Below are 19,474 nucleotides of genomic sequence, written 5' to 3' on the forward strand. Positions count from 1 at the left end.
ATTAACACCCAAGGGTTGAATAATAAATTGAGACTAAAATCTGAATTCTACCCATTGTTTGCAAAAAGTAATGTTATAGAGTCGTTTTATAAAATTACTTTGGAGGACTTTAAATCATTATGCTCTAGATCCTTGACTACTAGAGCACCTTCGAATCTCTCCAGAAAGGAAAAAAGAGCTCTTAAGATACTTACTAAAGATACCTCCATTGTCATCAAAGAGGCAGATAAGGAAGGGGGGCGTTGGTTGTTCAGGATAGAGCCGATTATCTGAAGGAGGCCCTCAATCAGTTGGCTGACCATTCATTTTATGAGGTTCTGTCCTACAATCCGACCACCACCTTTCTCTTGGAGATTAAGATCCTCCTGGATGCAGCACTGACCAAGGGGGTCATATCTAGGGAAGTCCATCGCTTCATTTTTAATCCACACCCGGTGATTCCTATCTACTATCACCTTCCCAAAATTCATAAAACCTTGGTCTCACCCCCAGGATGCACCATCATTTCGGGCATCAACTCTCTCACGTCTAATTTATCCTTTTAGGTAGACACTTTTCATCAACCCTATGTTCCGGTTTTGAGGTCGCATCTTCGGGACACTACTCATTTTCTTCAATGTATTCAGTCTATTGAATGGAAGCCTTCTTATGCCTTCCTAACTATGGATGTCAAGGCTCTTTGTACGCATATTCCACACCAGTTTGGCATCGCCAATATCTCTGCTCGTTTGTCCCGAGATGACGACCTCTCACCGGAACATAGGGCTTTCATCTTAGATTCTATTTCTTTTATACTTTCTCACAATTACTTTTTGTTTCAAGACACTTTTTATCTACAAGTCATGGGGACGGCCATGGGGACCAGGTTTGCACCGATCTATGTGAACCTATACATGGGAGAGTTTGAGGACCACCATGTGTGGGGGAGTGAGTTCGCTGTGAACCTGGTCTTCTTTGGCCATTACATTGATGTTCTATTTTTTATTTGGGATGGGGATCTGTCTTCTGTTTCTGATTTTGCTTTGTCCCTCAACACTAATCACTATAACCTTTCTTTCACTTATCAATACCATCCGTCACGTATTGACTTCCTAGATGTGACCCTTGAGGTCCGTGATGGCATTATCCACACTTTGAATTTCACCAAACAAGTGGATACACAATCATATCTACACTTCAAAAGCGCTCACTATCAACCTTGGAAAAATAATATACCCAAGGGGCAGTTGATGCGCCTACGGAGAAATTGCTCTACTTTGGAAACTTTCCAAATACAAGCATCCAGGATGGTTACCTCCTTTGAGAGAAGGGGTTATCCCCCACATATCTTGAAAAAAGCCTTAGAGGAGGTCTCGAAACTAGAGAGACTAGATTTACTATACCCCAAAGAAAAGATCTATATTGTAATAAGGAGAAGTCATTTAACAGAAATAATATACCATTTATATGTAACTTTAATAACAAACACAAAGAAATTAGGGAGATTATCTTTAGAAATTATAGAATCATACAACAAGATAATATTCTGAGAAATGTCTTACCCTCTAAACCGGCTGTGATTTACAGGAAGAATAAATCCCTTAAATGTATCCTAGCCCCTAGTTATCTGAAGACTGATAAAAAGAACAATTCAGGGACAGATGTCTCTGAACAAAGAGAACAGTGGTTACCCATTAGACCTCCAGGTTTCCACCGGTGTGGGAAAGTGAGATGTACGATGTGTACACATACACAGAAAAAAACAACTACCATTTCTTTAGGTACAGGGCAGGACACATATACATTGGTTAGTTTTATGAACTGTGACACACCTTATATTGTCTATCTTATAACTTGTGGTTGCGGTCTGAAATATGTGGGCCGCACCACGAGATCACTTAGAACACCGTCGGAACATCATTAAAGGTGTGAGAACACACAGTTTATCTCTACATTTCCTAGATAAACACAACAAAGATCCTCAAACTTTAGGGATAGTTGGACTGGAGTCCATTAATACGACGTCTAGGGGGGAGATAGATTTCGAACATTATGTAGGCAAGAGGTTTATTGGATGTTCAAACTAAATTCACTGTATCCGGGTGGTTTGAATGAATCAGTAGAATTCAACTCCATCTTTTAGTGTTTTGTATAGATATGTCATCTCAACATACAGAAATTAGGGAGATTATCTTTAGAAATTATAGAATCATACAACAAGATAATATTCTGAGAAATGTCTTACCCTCTAAACCGGCTGTGATTTACAGGAAGAATAAATCCCTTAAATGTATCCTAGCCCCTAGTTATCTGAAGACTGATAAAAAGAACAATTCAGGGACAGATGTCTCTGAACAAAGAGAACAGTGGTTACCCATTAGACCTCCAGGTTTCCACCGGTGTGGGAAAGTGAGATGTACGATGTGTACACATACACAGAAAAAAACAACTACCATTTCTTTAGGTACAGGGCAGGACACATATACATTGGTTAGTTTTATGAACTGTGACACACCTTATATTGTCTATCTTATAACTTGTGGTTGCGGTCTGAAATATGTGGGCCGCACCACGAGATCACTTAGAACACCGTCGGAACATCATTAAAGGTGTGAGAACACACAGTTTATCTCTACATTTCCTAGATAAACACAACAAAGATCCTCAAACTTTAGGGATAGTTGGACTGGAGTCCATTAATACGACGTCTAGGGGGGAGATAGATTTCGAACATTATGTAGGCAAGAGGTTTATTGGATGTTCAAACTAAATTCACTGTATCCGGGTGGTTTGAATGAATCAGTAGAATTCAACTCCATCTTTTAGTGTTTTGTATAGATATGTCATCTCAACATACAGATGGGGTATCCACCACCGATTTTCTCATTCATATCCACCTATCCACTTTTATATGTGATTTTCTACGTGTATATATAGGAGTGGTATCATTTATTTATTTATTTATTATTTAGCAACATTTAGATTTAGTTTTTCAGTTAGCTATGTTTATTATTTATTATTTGTTATTTATTTATTGTTTTATATATTATTATTTTTTGTATGTTATTTTTCGGAGGGACGTGTTATTTAATTTTCTCCATATATGGAAAGTTTGCCTCTATTGAATTAGGCATTTAATTGGTTTTATTTCTGCTTTTACTCCTATCAATGGATAAGCAAAGTAACCTTAAGTGGATTTTCTATTAGCATCAAATACATGTGTTTATGTAATTAGATATGTTTACACCATGTGACCGCCGCCAACTGGGTGGTCCTTGAGATAGATAGATGTAGAGCGGCATGTGGAGACACATGACCAGTGACGCAACTTACTACGTAGGTATATTTACATCACATGACCGCTACTATTCGGCGGTCAGGATACAGACGCACGCTGTCTGTGTTTACATCACATGATCCCGATATGTTTGGATCTCTGATTATTACTTTCGGTGATTCACGTGACCATATTTTAACTTCTGAGTCACGCGAACCGGAAGTACTGGCGCGCAAGTGTGTTATTGACTTTGTAAGTACTACATTATCTTTGTATAATAAGAATTAAATATGCTTTTTATTCTTATTTGAGTTCCCTTAGATCATGTGCATAGTGATTCATATAAATATATATACGGCTTGCTTCAGACCAATTAGGGCGTGTACAGCTGCACTGATTTTACAATTATTATCAGGGTATATAAACCCCATTTGGAGAGAACTATTTTATTGAGCTACTGACGAAGTTGTGGGGGGTTCCACAACGAAATGCGTTTAGCACCCCAGGACTTACAGCACCCCAGAATATCAGGATTGATTTGGAGACGTTTTTGGGAAGTTCCGGACCAGCACCATACATTTTCATCACCTTTGCCACAAAGCGGCAGCCCTTGTTGGCCAACTGGACCAGCCATTAACCGGATCATCTCTGTGGGCTGGTAATATACTTATTATTGCTGGATAATCATCCGGATTGCCCCATCTAACTCCATTTCTCTCCATGTGGGTGGCTTTCCTCTTGTGACATTGTGACATTTATATCTGATTTCCACAACTCCAGTGGATTATATGGACAAGAGATTTGCATGATTTGAGTCCATACATGCATTTTATTTATATGTTGGAATATTATTATTCTATGTGCTGCTGTTTTTTATTTTTATTTTTCGTGTGATTGTTATTATTATTCATTTTAGAACTATTCTATTAAATGTTTGAATTCTGAACCAAGCCGTATTGAATTATAATTCAGGGAACCATTCATATTTATTACCTGTCAATATGTACAAGATTTAGGTGTTGTCCCACTAGATTTGGAACCATTTGGTGTTAGATTAGTATTTATACTGCCATTATTATATAGCGCTGTTCGATCCTATTTCTTCTCTTTTCTGTGTTATTTGGGGTTTTGACACACCCCTTTCAAATGAGCTGCTCTGACAGCGCCCTCCTTATCTCCTTTCTAACTATCTGCAGAAAGAGAGGGGAGAGAGCAGCTGACAGCTGGCGTCCAGGATCTCCCGCCCGCTGTCCCACGCCGGCCTGAAAGCCAGCATTGCCGGATCCAGTAAGTTACACCCGGGTTCGGCTGCGCTGTAACAATGCCTCACTCAAGAGGCCAAAGTTTTCAGTCTGCACATATATGTTCAAGTCAGTTACATCCTTCCCCGCGGTGTCACCCGGTACGAGCAGGGCGCCGCTGAGAAGGGGGCGTGGCCACATGAGAAGGGGGCATGTTCACGTGGGAAGGGGTGTGTCCATGTGACCCAAACCCCCGTGCCTATTGGGGGAGAAGGGGGGGTGCAGGAGGTCCCTGTGTAGAGTGCCGGCTGTCTTCCTCAATGACAGTAGCCGAGTGCTGCTATCAATGCTACAGTGCAGCACCCGGCTCCTATAAGTGAGGAGGAGTTTGCATCTTGGTGTCACCCCTTGGCGAGTGACACCCGGGTGCAGACCACCCCCCCTCACCCTTCTTGTGATGCCACTGGTCCAAGTCACACTGTGCATGTGTTCCAATGATTTGCACCTTGATTAAAATCCTTTGCAACATTGTATCGCTTACAGTCAATCTATAGTATATTAACATTGGAAAAATTAATATGTAATATAATATACAATTGATTTACCCCCAGATGCTTTCATTTATTTTTTAATACACTACACTTAGGGGCATATTCAATTGGGCGTGAGGTTTAGCAAGGTAAACAACCTTGCGCCCCTCGTGCCCAATTTTGGAATACCGCAGGTATGCATGCTCCTGATACCCGCGGTATCCAATAATAAGTTACTGGGAAAAAAATTGTTGAAAATGGTTTAAATGTATTGGGTTAGATTTTGTGGGGGGGCGGTATGGATGTGTCAAGTGTTTTAAACATCGCATGCGGTCACAGCAGATGGTTTTTTAACGGTTTTCTAAATTGCGTTTTTTCAACATGAAAATATACTTGCACCTATTTTAATGTACCCCCAATTTCTGTGGAACAGTAGCTTCCTGGGAAAATAGTTGCTTTCCGTCTTTCTCGATTTTTTCTTTTCGCACAAAATTTGCACGGTCGTTTTTCACCAAAGTACGCAACTTACAATTTTTTTTCCCTGTAATTTATCATTTGGGGGGTGTCCAAAGGGTTCTGAAAGAAATCCCTACATTTTTAGCCAAAAATAGGGAATTTTTTTTTTACCTGGTCTGGGATGGAGAAATCTTTTCTCCAGTTTTTTTTCGCCTGTTGCCATTTTCGCTTGTTTTTTGGTGAAAATTTTGCCTTATTTTTGGCGAAAAAATGGCAAAAAAAACACCATTTTCGCCACTAATTGAATATGGCCTCTAGTGGCAGATGTATCAAACCTTTTAAGAAGGGCAGATCGAAACCAGCAACCAATCACCTTTTGGCTATCATATTATAGAATGTATATGATAAATAACCCTTCCCCTAACCCTCCCCATAAACCTAACCCACCTCTCCTACTGTCTATCCCCAACCCTCCCCTCCGGCATTCCATCCCTAACCTTCCCTCCCCACAGCCCAACCCTAACACTCCCCTCTTGGAGCCTAACCCTAATCCTCTTCTCCTGCAGCCTAACCCTAACCCTCCCCTCCCCACAGTCTAACCCTCTCTCAAGCAGCCCAACCCTAAGCCTCCTCTCCTGCAGCCTAACCCTAACCCTCCCTCCCACAGCACAACCCTAACCCTCCCCTCCTGCAGCCTAACCCTCCCTCCCACAGCCCAACCCTAACCCTCCCCTCCTGCAGCCTATCCATAACCCTCCCCTCCTGCAGCCTAACCCTCCCTTCCGCAGCCCAACCCTAACCCTCCCCCCTGCAGCCTAACCCTAAACCTCCCCTCCTGCAGCCTAACCCTAAACCTCCCCTCCTGCGGCCTAACCCTCCCCTCCTGTAACTTAACCCTAAGCCCACCCCAAAGCCTAACCCTAACCCACCCCTTCCGCAAGCCTAACCTTAACCCTCCCTTCCTGCAGCCTAACCCTAACCCTCCCCTCCCGCAGCCTAACCCTAACCCTCCACCTAGTTCCTAACCATAATACCTAAACCTAACCCTAGTAATAAATAATAATAATAATAATAATAATAATAATAAACTGTGGAGTCGGGTTTCTGACTGCTGTCAGGATTCCGGCACCGAGATTCTAACCACCGGCATTGTGTGCGCCATGATGATGCTGACTCTTTTTAGAAGGTTTGATACATCTGCCCCATGGGAAGATAAAGAAATCAGTAATGTATGAGTTGTTATGAATGATTCACTTATATATTAACGGAAACAGAGTATAAGCTAGAACTAGCACTATTTGATGAAGCCGTTTTGGAGAAGGCTCATACGTATTCGTTCAATAGTCACTGTTTAATTAACATCTGTTTGCTTTCTTATTTACATTATTTTTTTATATATTTAGTTCTCTGGAATGTGAATTTGTATATTATCTGTAGAACTTTTAAAATCTTTTTGAAGGATTTAAACAAAGGCTGTACAGAAATGAGTATTTATTTACATGCTGTCATGTTAATTAACACCTGCTGTGCTTTGCAAACTAACAGCTTATTCTCTAAGAATTTCTCCTGAAAAATCTGTTTCTTATGATAATGAACATTTTTTACAAATTAAATTTTTCTGTAAAACAGTGTTTTATAAATTGTCTTCTCTTGGAAATTAATAACGTATTAATGAATTTTTCAACATCATTAGATCTACCAAGAAAAATGGACTCACTTGTTTATGGGAACAGACTTTGTTCATTCATGCTACTTTTCTAGATGTCTGTAGTGAGAGATAAACTCACAAAACGCGTTGAAAGTGATATTTCAAAGGAAAGATACTTTTTATACACCGCTATATGTTCTCATAGAGACATCCTGTGGATTTAACTTTCCAATTATTGCCTTGTATCTATAACAATTACATTAACGATTGTTTACTTTGTTCTGTAGAGTGTTTGCCCATGTGCAACTTAATACACTATCAATTTTTGTTAAAGTTACAAGGGATTTCTTTTCACCATGCATGGAAAGAATCTATGGAAGTATTTGCCAGGATAATACGCAATAAGATATTTCTAATTCACTTTTCTGTACTCCAGGATTTGATTGAATGATACATACCATATACAGTATATAGTATTTTTTCTATTTATTTTGGGGTTTAATCACACCAGATTCTTAAAAGTTATGGTCCACCTTGAAATGCACGAGGAAGACATAATGGGCCTCAATCTGAGTCGGACTGAGTGAGGCAATGTTTTTCTTCTCTGCACAGTGCATGCATACTGATTTTGGGCCTGATTCAACAGCGAATGCAAATCTGTGATTTAGGCAGATCGTGCTATTATTTGCCACTGCACATGCATCGCAAACGCTTTGCTATTACGTATGCGCATAGGAATCATTCTCAAAGTACATGTCATGTGGTCAGTGTTTGGGGGAGGTAATGGAGGGGTTGGTTAGGAGAACACTGGCGTGTCTGACCGTTTATACAGCTTTCTATGGGCGTGCATAAATTAGCAATTGTGATTGCTTTCGCAGCATGAGAGCTTTCGCAGCTGTGATCGCATTAATATACTCTGCTGATTCAGTCCCTTTGTACACACTGAGTTGCTGTACAGATATGGACGCATGGTAGCAGAAATGTAAGGGGGCTTCCTAGACAGTGACGGTGAGGTATCAGGGGGGTGGCTAAAAAGACGCACATAGATGTTGCTGTTGATATGTATACTATTTGGCATAAATAATAGTATACACCAGTGGATCCACTGATTGTACTAAACAACTCAGAACTTAGCCAGGACTTTGGTTTATTGTATAGTGGCATGTTTGTACAGCTATACTCAAAGTTATATATAGTTAGAGTCCTGTATTGAGTGGAGCTTGACCGGAGTATACAGATTATCAGCCGGTGATTGTATGTGGGTAGCGGTCCAAGGATAAACAGCGGTTGTGCCCTTTTGGAGTGCTTGGAGGCATAAAAGGCAGGCAGGGTCTTTCTGGAGCTTTGTGGAATGATGGTGCTGCGCATGTGCAGAAGACAAAACAGACAACCATCTTGGTAAAGGGGAAGATACTTCCCTGAAGGAACAACATGGAGGCTGTAAAGTAGCATTCTCTGTATTTCAACGCACAACTCTTCACATAGGAGGCCATACTCTGACAGACAAACTGCACCTGCCATAGGGCGCTCCAAGTGGTATTTCAGAAACTACGGCGCCCCAGTCCTTGCCTTGCACTTGATGTACACTATGGGAGGGTTTTGTGCAGGGGTGTATCTATAATGGATGCAGGGTGTGCGGGGCACACGGGTCCCTGGGTCTAGGGGGGGCCACACTGAACACCCTGCACCCACATTTTTAATACTTACTACTCCAACTCCGGGATCACACGTCAACACCAGTATCAGCACTGTGAAAGTTTCCTGGAAAATGGCCGCTGAGGTAGTGAAAACACCGGGAAAATGGCCACAGCGCCATATTCCCGGTGACCAGCGCATGCGCTGCAGACTCTGGGCACACTCTAGTGCTCTAGTGCTCAGAGTTTACCGATGCGGCGCTTAGCGCTGCTGGCCTCCGAAAAAGAGGAAGGGGCCTTGGACAGAGACTGCACTCGGGTCTCCTCATCTCTAGAAACGCCCTTGGCTTTGTGGCTGCTTTATCATAAAGTCACAGATGTGAGTGCAGCAAAAGATGTAAGGACGGCCATAACTGTGTGACTCAGAATCAGCCCTGGTAAGTGCACATGCATGCAGAAAGAAGTATGGCAGATTCACATGTGTTTAGACTATGGATGAGCGGGTTCGGATTTCTGAAATCCGAACCCCCCCGAACCCCCCCGAGCCCCCCCGATCCGAGGCAGATCCGAGTAAGGCTCGACTTTTCCCGCCTGACTCGGATCTGAAATCGAGGCAAAATGTCATCATCCCGCCTTCTGAGTCTCACAGGTTTTGGAACCTATATAAGGTACCCGCGTTGGCGCCATTTTCTCACTCGGCTGTGGACAGTGAAGAGGGAGGGTGGGAGTTAGGGCTGGCTGGGCTGTGTAGTGTAGTGTAGTGCAGAGTAGTGTTGTGCTGTGCTGTGCTGTGCTGTGCTGCGATGTGCTGCTGTTGTCCACTACTTCAAAGTCCATAGGGGCTGGCTGTGTTGTGCTGTGCTGCTGTTGTTAATAGGGGCTGTGTCCACTACTTCAAAGTCCATAGGGGCTGGCTGGACTGTGTTGTGCAGTCAGTTCTCCATAGGGGTTGTGTCCACTCCAAAGTCCTGTGCAGTGTCCCAGTCCTAAAGGGGTGCTGTAGTGTTGTCCAGGGGGTGCTCTATCCATCAGGGGTGCTCCCCCCAAGTGCTAAAAAAATAATATTTTTTGTGTGTTTGTGAATTGTGTGCGCAGTAGCCGCACGTGCATCAACAAAGTAGTGCCAAGCGTGCGCCTGTGTCCCATAAATAAAGGGCTGGCTGGATTGACCGCTAAAGGGTGCTGTAACCCCAAAAGGGCACTCCAAACAAAATAAAAAAAAATATTTTTTTGTGTTTGTGAATTGTGTGCGCAGTAGCCGCACGTGCATCAACAAAGTAGTGCCAAGCGTGCGCCTGTGTCCCATAAATAAAGAGCCGGCTGCCTTGACCGTTAAAGGGTGCTGTAACCCCCAAAGTACACTCCAGTCCAAACCAAAAAATAAATTATTTCTGTGTTTGTGAATTGTGTGCGCAGTAGCCGCACGTGCATCAACAAAGTAGTGCCAAGCGTGCGCCTGTGTCATAAGTAAAGGGCCGGCTGGCTTGACCGTTAAAGGGTGCTGTAACCCCCAAAGTACACTCCAGTCCAAACCAAAAAAAAAATTATTTTCTGTGTTTGTGAATTGTGTGCGCAGTAGCCGCACGTGCATCAACAAAGTAGTGCCAAGCGTGCGCCTGTGTCATAAGTAAAAGGCCGGCTGGCTTGACCGTTAAAGGGTGCTGTAACCCCCAAAGAACACTCCAGTCCAAACCAAAAAAAAAATTATTTTCTGTGTTTGTGAATTGTGTGCGTAGTAGCCGCACGTGCATCAACAAAGTAGTGCCAAGCGTGCGCCTGTGTCATAAGTAAAGGGCCGGCTGGCTTGACCGTTAAAGGGTGCTGTAACCCCCAAAGTACACTCCAAACCAAAAAAATATATATTTTCTGTGTTTGTGACTTGTGTGCACTGTGGCTGCACGTGCATCAACAAAGGAGCAGCGCCAAGCGTGCGCCTGTGTCCCATAAGTAAAGAGCCGGCTGGCTCATTTCTTAAAGGGTGGTGTAACCCACAAAGTGCACTACTCTCCAGCAAAAATAAAAAAATATTTTCTGTGTTTGTGTGCGCTTTAGCCGCACGTATATATCAATATAACATAAATGGAGGACCAAACTTTCTCCGATAAAAATAAAATAGGGAAAGATCAAGAACCACTTCCTCCTAGTGCTATTGCTGCTGCTGGGAGTTGTTCATCATCCCAGAGAGGAAGTAGGAACATCACTTCTTTTACTAAACAATTGACCCTCCAACAGTCCCTAGCGATGAGGATGAAGTACGACAGCAGTCATCCTGAAGCAAAACGTATAACTGAGGCCTTGACTGCTATGTTGGTGTTAGACGTGCATCCGGTATCCGCCATTAGTGCAGTGGGATTTAGACAATTGATGGAGGTAGTGTGTCCCCGGTTCCAAATCCCGTCTAGATTCCACCTGCATCCTCAAAGCAGCAGCGACAAGCGTGCGTCTGTCTGTTAAAGGGTGGTGACACCCTCAAAGTGTGCTACACAAACAATAAAAATATTGTTCTTTTTTTTCGGTCTTTGTGAAATGTGTGGACTGTAGCCGCACCTGCATCCTTAAAGCAGCAGCGACAAGCGTGCGTCTGTCTGTTAAAGGGTGGTGACACCCTCAAAGTGTGCTACACAAACAATTAAAATATTGTTCTTTTTTTTCTGTCTTTGTGAATTGTGTGGGCTGTAGCCGCACTTGCATCCTCAAAGCAGCAGCGACAAGCATGCGTCTGTCTGTTAAAGGGTGGTGTAACCCTCAAAGTGCTCCAAAAAATAAAAAACTATTTTTTTAATGTGTTTGTGACTTGTGTGCGATGTAGCCGCACGTGCATCAACATAGTAGCAGCGCCAAGCGTGCGCCTGTGTCATAAGTCAAGGGCTGGTTTGGACATCTGGTCCGGACTGAAGGACGTGCCAACAATTTCTGACAAGTCTACTGTCACTGCATATGATACTGTCCTCAAAGCATCAGCGACAAGCTTGCGTCTGTCTGTTAAAGGGTGGTGACACCCTCAAAGTGTGCTACACAAAGAATAAAAATATTGTTCTTTTTTTTCGGTCTTTGTGAAATGTGTGGGCTGTAGCCGCACCTGCATCCTCAAAGCAGCAGCGACAAGCGTGCGTCAGTCTGTTAAAGGGTGGTGACACCCTCAAAGTGTGCTACACAAACAATAAAAATATTCTTCTTCTTTTTTCTGTCTTTGTGAATTGTGTGGGCTGTAGCCGCACCTGCATCCTTAAAGCAGCAGCGACAAGCGTGCGTCTGTCTGTTAAAGGGTGGTGACACCCTCAAAGTGTGCTACACAAACAATTAAAATATTGTTCTTTTTTTTTCGGTCTTTGTGAAATGTGTGGGCTGTAGCCGCACCTGCATCCTTAAAGCAGCAGCGACAAGCGTGCGTCTGTCTGTTAAAGGGTGGTGACACCCTCAAAATGTGCTACACAAACAATAAAAATATTCTTCTTCTTTTTTCTGTCTTTGTGAATTGTGTGGGCTGTAGCCGCACTGGCATCCTCAAAGCAGCAGCGACAAGCGTGCGTCTGTCTGTTAAAGTGTGGTGTAACCCTCAAAGTGCGCTCCACAAACAATAAAAATATTCTTTTTTTTTTTTCTGTCTTTGTGAATTGTGTGGGCTGTAGCCGCACTTGCATCCTCAAAGCAGCAGCGACAAGCGTGCGTCTGTCTGTTAAAGGATTACATTGGTGACAGCATCCAAGTAGGCATGTCAGACAGTCCGTACCTGTACTGGCAGGAAAAAGAAGCAATTTGGAGGTCCCTGTACAAACTGGCTCTATTTTACCTGAGTTGCCCCCCCTCCAGTGTGTACTCCGAAAGAGTGTTTAGCGCAGCCGGGAACCTTGTCAGCGAAAGGCGTAGGAGGTTGCTTCCACAAAATGTGGAGAAGATGATGTTCATAAAATTCATTATCAACTCTTCCAGGGAGACCAGCCTCCAGAACGTACAGAAGGAACTGTGGTTCCAGCGGGGACGAATTAATACTCTGTGAGGATGAGGATGTACACACTGAAGAGGGTGAGGAATCGGTGGATGAGGAGGATGAGGATGACATCTTGCATCCGTAGAGCCAGTTTGTGCAGGTACAGATTAATTGCCAGCTTGTTTTGTGGGGGCCCAAACGAACCAATCATTTCAGCCACAGTTGTGTGGCAGACCCTGGCGCTGAAATGATTTGTTTGTTAAAGTGTGCATGTCTTGTTTATACAACATAAGGGTGGGTGGGAGGGCCCAAGGACAATTCCATCTTGCACCTCTTTTTTTTCTTTGCATTATGTACAGTTTTGGGGCCTAGTTTTTCAAACTGCCATCCTGTCTGCCACTGCAGTTTCACGCCTAGATGGGCCACGTGTTTGTGCCGCCCACTCGTGTCGCTTAGCATAGTCATCCAGCTACCTCGGTGCAACCTTTTGGACATAAAAACACTATTGTGAGGTGTGAGGTGTTCAGAATAGACTGGAAATGAGTGGAAATTAAGGTTATTGAGGTTAATAATAGCATAGGAGCAGAAAAACCTACAAATTCTGTGATTTTAGCTGTTTTTATGCTTTTTTTCAAAAAAATAAAGATCCAAAACACAAAACCCAGAACCCAAAACACGGAAGGGTGGTTTTGGCAAAACCAATCCAGATCCAAAACACAAAGAAAGATCCAGATCCAAAACCAAAACACAAAACACGAAAAGTGGCCGGTGCACACCCCTAGTTTAGACTCATTGATAACCCTTAATTGAGGCTTTGGGGAAAATTTACTAAGATGGGAGTTCTATTTGAGAAGTGATGTTGCCCATAGCAACCAATCAGATTCTACTTCTCATTTATCTAGCACCTTCTAGAAGATAATACCTGGAATCTGATTGGTTGCTATGGGAAACATCACTTCTTAATAGAACTAGCATCTAAGTAAATTTACCCCTTCCAATTCGTGGAATATACTTGTTAGAGACCAGTGATGTAATTGGGGAACTGAGTAATATTCATGAAGCACTGGTTCCAGCAACTTAATATAACAGCTGTTAACAACAGCATTGTGATGACCAATTGAACTCTCCATTTCAAGCAACGGGAGTAAGCAGGGGGCAGGTTAGATTATTGGAGCGGGCATTTTTGTACCACCCCTTAAATTTTATGAGCTCTATTTATCACAATCCGCATCTAAGATTAGGATGGGGTGTGATAATATCTCCCAAATTCGCATTTAGATATTTGAATACATCACAGGGATGTATCAAATATCGCATGCAGGAGCAGAGCTTGCCACAAAGCTCTGTCGGGCCGGGGGGGTGGCAGCCCAAACGGAGGAGTTCCTATGGGAACGCCTGCCGTTTGGGGGAGGCCCCCAGTGGAGAGCTTCCGGCTCAGACAGAGCCAGAAGCTCTCCGGGGCTTACGACAAGTGAGACCCTACCCTAGGGTTTCGTCGAACCATCACCTGAGCGGTCGTTAGAGCTGTGGGTGTTAACCCACAGCCTAACGACCGCAACAGAGGCGGGGGGTCAGGATGCAAGTGGCCGCCCAGTTTCTGAGCGACCACTTGCATCCTCCGTCCGCCTCTGAATGAGGTCCTGAATGTCTTGGAGTAGTTTTTTATGAAAACTGCTCCAAAAGCCTTTTAATACATTTCAGTGAAACTAAAATAATGTGTTTAGTAAAAAAAAAAGAATGAAAAATAGGGCTGTCTATGTGACTTTCTCATATACGCCTTATTTTTAGACATGCCATAAAATACAATAAAAAGAATCCTGAATCTGCTGGAAAACCTAGAATTTTATTTATTCACTGTCCAGTTTTTGTACATAAAAAAATATGTTCACAATAGTCACACGAACACTCAGGAGTAATGCATAATTATTTAGATAGCTATTTAAACAATAACCCTGGGAACCTGCAGTACTTGAACTCTAGGAAGCACATTTTACAGAGAAAACAAAATACATTAGCTACTTAAATATTAATGTTCTGTTCAGCTGAACATTTCATGCATAAGAAGGAACCTGGATTATGAAGACAACAACAAGATGCATTTAAAAGGAGCCACATGAGATGTCAGCAGACTTTTTTAATAGTCAGTCATTTTCACGTTTAAAAAGTACATTTTGAAAAGTTCATGCAAGCCATTGCATGGCAGCAAATGCTAAAACTGATACATATCCGCCCTATTAATATTTTATATCAACTTTAACTCTAACTGCTTTGCAGACCAGCTACTTCCCAAATGTTTAATAATTCACTTTCTCCTTACCAGTAGTACATCTGTAAAGTATTAAAAGCCTGAGGCAAAGTACAAACATCATGTAATCCCTAGACTGCCGTGGACAAAAAGCTAAGAAATAAATTACACAACCAGTGTATCTAAATGTCACAAAAGAATTTCTAATTACAACTAGACCACAAGAAAAAGAAACCTAGATTTGAAGACAGAGGAGAGAGATAAGGTGGAGAGAGATAAAGTACCAACCAATCAGCTCTTGTCACTTTACAAGCTGTGTTTGAAAAATGAGTTAGGAGCTGATTGGTTGGTACTATATCTCTCTAACTTTCTAGTACGTTTATGACTTTTAATTCGTTAACACACTTGAGGGAAGACAACATCTAATGAACATTTAACTTTGTAAATATTAAACATCAGTAAGGACTATTACAGTAAGTACTATACATTTATTAGGGCTACCTGATTTAATTTTATTGATTAGCATCTAAAAGAAGATTCAGGATTACAGCATAATATAGAGTACACTAAACGACGTGTGTACCCAGCGATGCGACACATGACTCGGCTGCCGACGGGCTGACATATCGGGCGGTCCGTACACACTGGACGATCTGGTGCCTAACTGCCTGACATGCCGGCCCCCGACCACATATCGTTGCATGGGATCCTCAGCCGCATCGCCTGATTTTACTGCATGTACAAAAGATCAGGCGATGTGGCTAACGACCCCCTGGGAGTGCGCACTACATGATGTTGTGCATACACACTGCACGATACTAACGATTTGTAGTTCCGATGCGTTGATATCGTATAGTGTGTACCCAGCTTAAGAAGTACAAAAGTTTTACCGGCAAATGTTGATTTGTGTAATTGTAATATTAAGCGTAAATGGGCAGAAAGACAAGTACTACTGCATATTTTCACACTGCCAGCACTACTGTACTATACTTAACATAGCACTTTCAATTTGCACAAATATTTGCACGGTTGGGGGGGACAGAGTGGTGCAGATGGAGGAAGAAAGTGGCAGAGATGAGCAGGAGACAAAGTGACGTTGCTGGGTGCAATGTAGTGGTGCAGATGGAAGGAAACACAGGAAGCAGGTTGCAGGAAGACAGGGCGGCGCACATGGGTAAAGACAGATTGGTGTGGATGAGGAATACAGACTAGCACAATGGGAGAACACACAACAATAGTGATTGGGGAAGGCAGAGTGGTGCGGGTGAGAGGGGAAAGACAGAGTGGCACGGTTGGGGGGGACAGAGTGGTGCAGATGGAGGAAGAAAGTGGCAGAGATGAGCGGGAGAAAAAGTGACGTTGCTGGGTGCAATGTAGTGGTGCAGATGGAAGGAAACACAGGAAGCAGGTTGCAGGAAGACAGGGCGGCGCACATGGGTAAAGACAGATTGGTGTGGATGAGGAATACAGACTAGCACAATGGGAGAACACACAACAATAGTGATTGGGGAAGGCAGAGTGGTGCGGGTGAGAGGGGAAAGACAGAGTGGCATGGTTGGGCGGGACAGAGTGGTGCAGATGGAGGAAGAAAGTGGCAGAGATGAGCGGGAGAAAAAGTGACGTTGCTGGGTGCAATGTAGTGGTGCAGATGGAAGGAAACACAGTGGCACGGATTGCGGAAGACAGGGCGGTGCACATGGGAAAAGACATATTGGTGTGGACTAGCACAGTTGGGAGAACACACAGCTGTAGGGATTGGGGAAGTTATAGCAGCATGGAGGTGAAGTTAGTGTACATGCATAGACAGAGTATGATAGTTTTAGCAATTAGGAAGCTGAATGTGTATAATAAATTAGATAGATGTATTGCGTTAGAAGGATGTTGGAACTCAGTGGGATTACTGTGGTGACTGAATGGGAAGATTGTGGGCACTAACTGATAGGTGTGTGCCACATAACTGCTCAGACCTCAGTTGCATAGACTGCATGTGTGTATTCTAATGAGCACACAATTCTGAAAATTAGCAGCTCCACCATTTTGTGAGTGACAGTAATCTCACTCTGTGAGAGTGCTCAATCTGCACTTAACCACATGGTGTCATGGCATACCATATCTGTATTATGCAAGGAACACGTCCATTAAGGCATCAGCCTTAATGACCGTAATTTCATTGCTTTTGGAGTTTGAGTAGCAGAAATTCAATTGGTTTGTGAATTTTCAGATTATGTCTAAGCAGCCTTAATGGGACATGTGAAACTGCAAGGTTTTTTGTCTATGGAATTTCATAGCTTTTTAAAAATGTATTAACTATCATGGTTTGGATGAGCAAACCGGGTCACCAGCAGGGGAGAAGGACAATAAAACGGCACACTAATTCAGGTGGAAGAGGAGCCAGCACACAGGTGGTGGTTTGGGAGGTGCAGGGTACGAGACAGAAGCAATGGCAGGCTGTAGGCATGCGGGGTAGTGGCAGCAGCAGTGATGCAGAGCAGTGGCAGCAGTGCAGTGCAAAGGCGGCATCAGCAGGCTACAGAGGGCTCACTGGTAGTGCGCATGCACCTGAGAAAATAAAATCTATATTTCACAGATGCACGAACGCAGCAGTGATATCTATCTATGCATCTATGTTAAAATGAGTAAAATAAAAAAAGGTGCCCCCCCCCTCCCCCAAGCACAACCAGCACTGAGCTTTTAACAGCCAGTCCTGGTTGTGTTTAAACACAGGGGAAAAATGACGTAGGGGTCTCCTGTACTTTAAGCACAACCAGCACTGGGCTAGTCAGAACCAGCTCTGGTTACCAAAATACGGGGGACAAATGAAGTAGGGGTCCCCCGTATTCAGCAAAACCAGCACTGGGCTCTGAGCCGGCCCTGGTTCTGGAAAAACAGGGGGAAAATATGCGTAGGGTACCCCTGTATTTACTAGAATCAGCACCAGACTCTTTCTAATGGAGGGATGATGCCACAGCCAGGGGAGCCCTTTCACTGGGCCCCCCTGCTGAAGCATCACCCCTGACCGCTAGTCAGCCCAAGCTGGGGATCCCTGAGGAGCTGGGGACCTCCCCAATAAAGGGGTCCCCCTCTCCAGGGCACCACATGTTGATAGCCCGGGGCTATCCTCGGCACCTCTGGGTGGTGGGTGCCAGATTGATTGTGTAAAGTGTGCTGCAGCCAGGATGCGGGGGAAAGGGGGTAGGGGTTAGCGGGCATTAGCGGCTGCTGGGAACCAGGGATGGTAGCGGGCGTTAGCAGTGGCAGTGTAGCAGGCATTAGGACCCGGGGGAGGTAGCAGAACACAGATGCAGGCTCGGATCTGGAATATCCATAATACCTGCATCTGTGTTTGAAAAAACAAACACAGAAGCAGGGTCATGTCAGTGAGACCCGACTTTGCTTCTGTGTTTAATTAAATAAAAAACCTCTGAAAGAAAAAAAAAGGCGTGGCCCCCTCCCCAAAAACAACTACCAGCACTGGGCTTTGGAAAGCCAGTAATGGTCGTGCTAACTGCAGGGGACAAATAATGATGTAGGGGTCCCCCGTATGAAGCACAACCAGCACCAGGCTTTTGCGAACCAGCCCTGGTTGCCAAAGTACAGAGGACAAATGACGTAGGGGTCTCCCGTATTCAGCGCAACCAGCACTGGGCTCTGAGCCGGCCCTGGTTCTTGAAATACAGGGGGAAAAATGTGTAGGCCCCCCTGTATTTACCAGAACCAGCACCGGACTCTTGCTAGTGGGGGGTGATGCCACAGCCAGGGGAGCCCTTTCACCAGGCCCCCAGCCAAAGCATCACCCCTGACCGCTAGTCAGCCCAGGCCAGGGATCCCTGGGGAGCTGGGGAACCCCCAACAAAGGGGTCCCCCTCTTCATGGCACCCCAGGCCCAGGATGATAGCCCTGGGCTATCCCCAGCACTCCTGGGTGGTGGTGCTGGGTTGATTGTGTAGTGTGGTGCATATGAAAATCTAAATATTGTCTTTTGCAGCAGTACTACAGGTCCCAGCAGGCATTCCATTCCCTCATACTGGTACTTGGAGAACCACAAGTACCAGCAGGAGGGCACTTAGGGCCTGCTGGTACCCATAGTACCCCTGCAAAATAAATAGTAAAATAAAACAAAGACACCGTTTTTTAAAATATTTTGATTAGCAGCACCTTCACCTGGGAGGCAGCAGCCTTTAAGCTCTCATTCATGGCTGCCGCTCCACCAGGACTTCTACGGCATCTTCACCTGGAGAGTGGCGGCCACTAAGCTCTTTTTTCTGGCTGCCGCCCAGCCACGGCTTCAGCGGCGTCTTCTGTCTTCGGCAGCTCTTCTCTGCTGCCTTCCAGTCAAGAGGGCGGGATGATGATGTCGCAAGCCATGATTGGCTAGCGGTGGCTATGTTTGAATTTCAAAAATGGCGCTGAGGCGCCATTTTTGAAAAGGGCACACTCGGTTCTCACCATTGAAGTCAATAGTGAGAACAGCTCATTGGCTGAGAGGTGGAAGGCTCACCTCTCTCAGCCAATGAGTGTTCCGCACCGGGATTTCTG

The sequence above is a fragment of the Taudactylus pleione genome, unplaced genomic scaffold (genome assembly GCF_031769625.1).
Source record: "Taudactylus pleione unplaced genomic scaffold, aTauple2 ptg000114l, whole genome shotgun sequence".
NCBI lineage: Eukaryota > Metazoa > Chordata > Amphibia > Anura > Myobatrachidae > Taudactylus > Taudactylus pleione.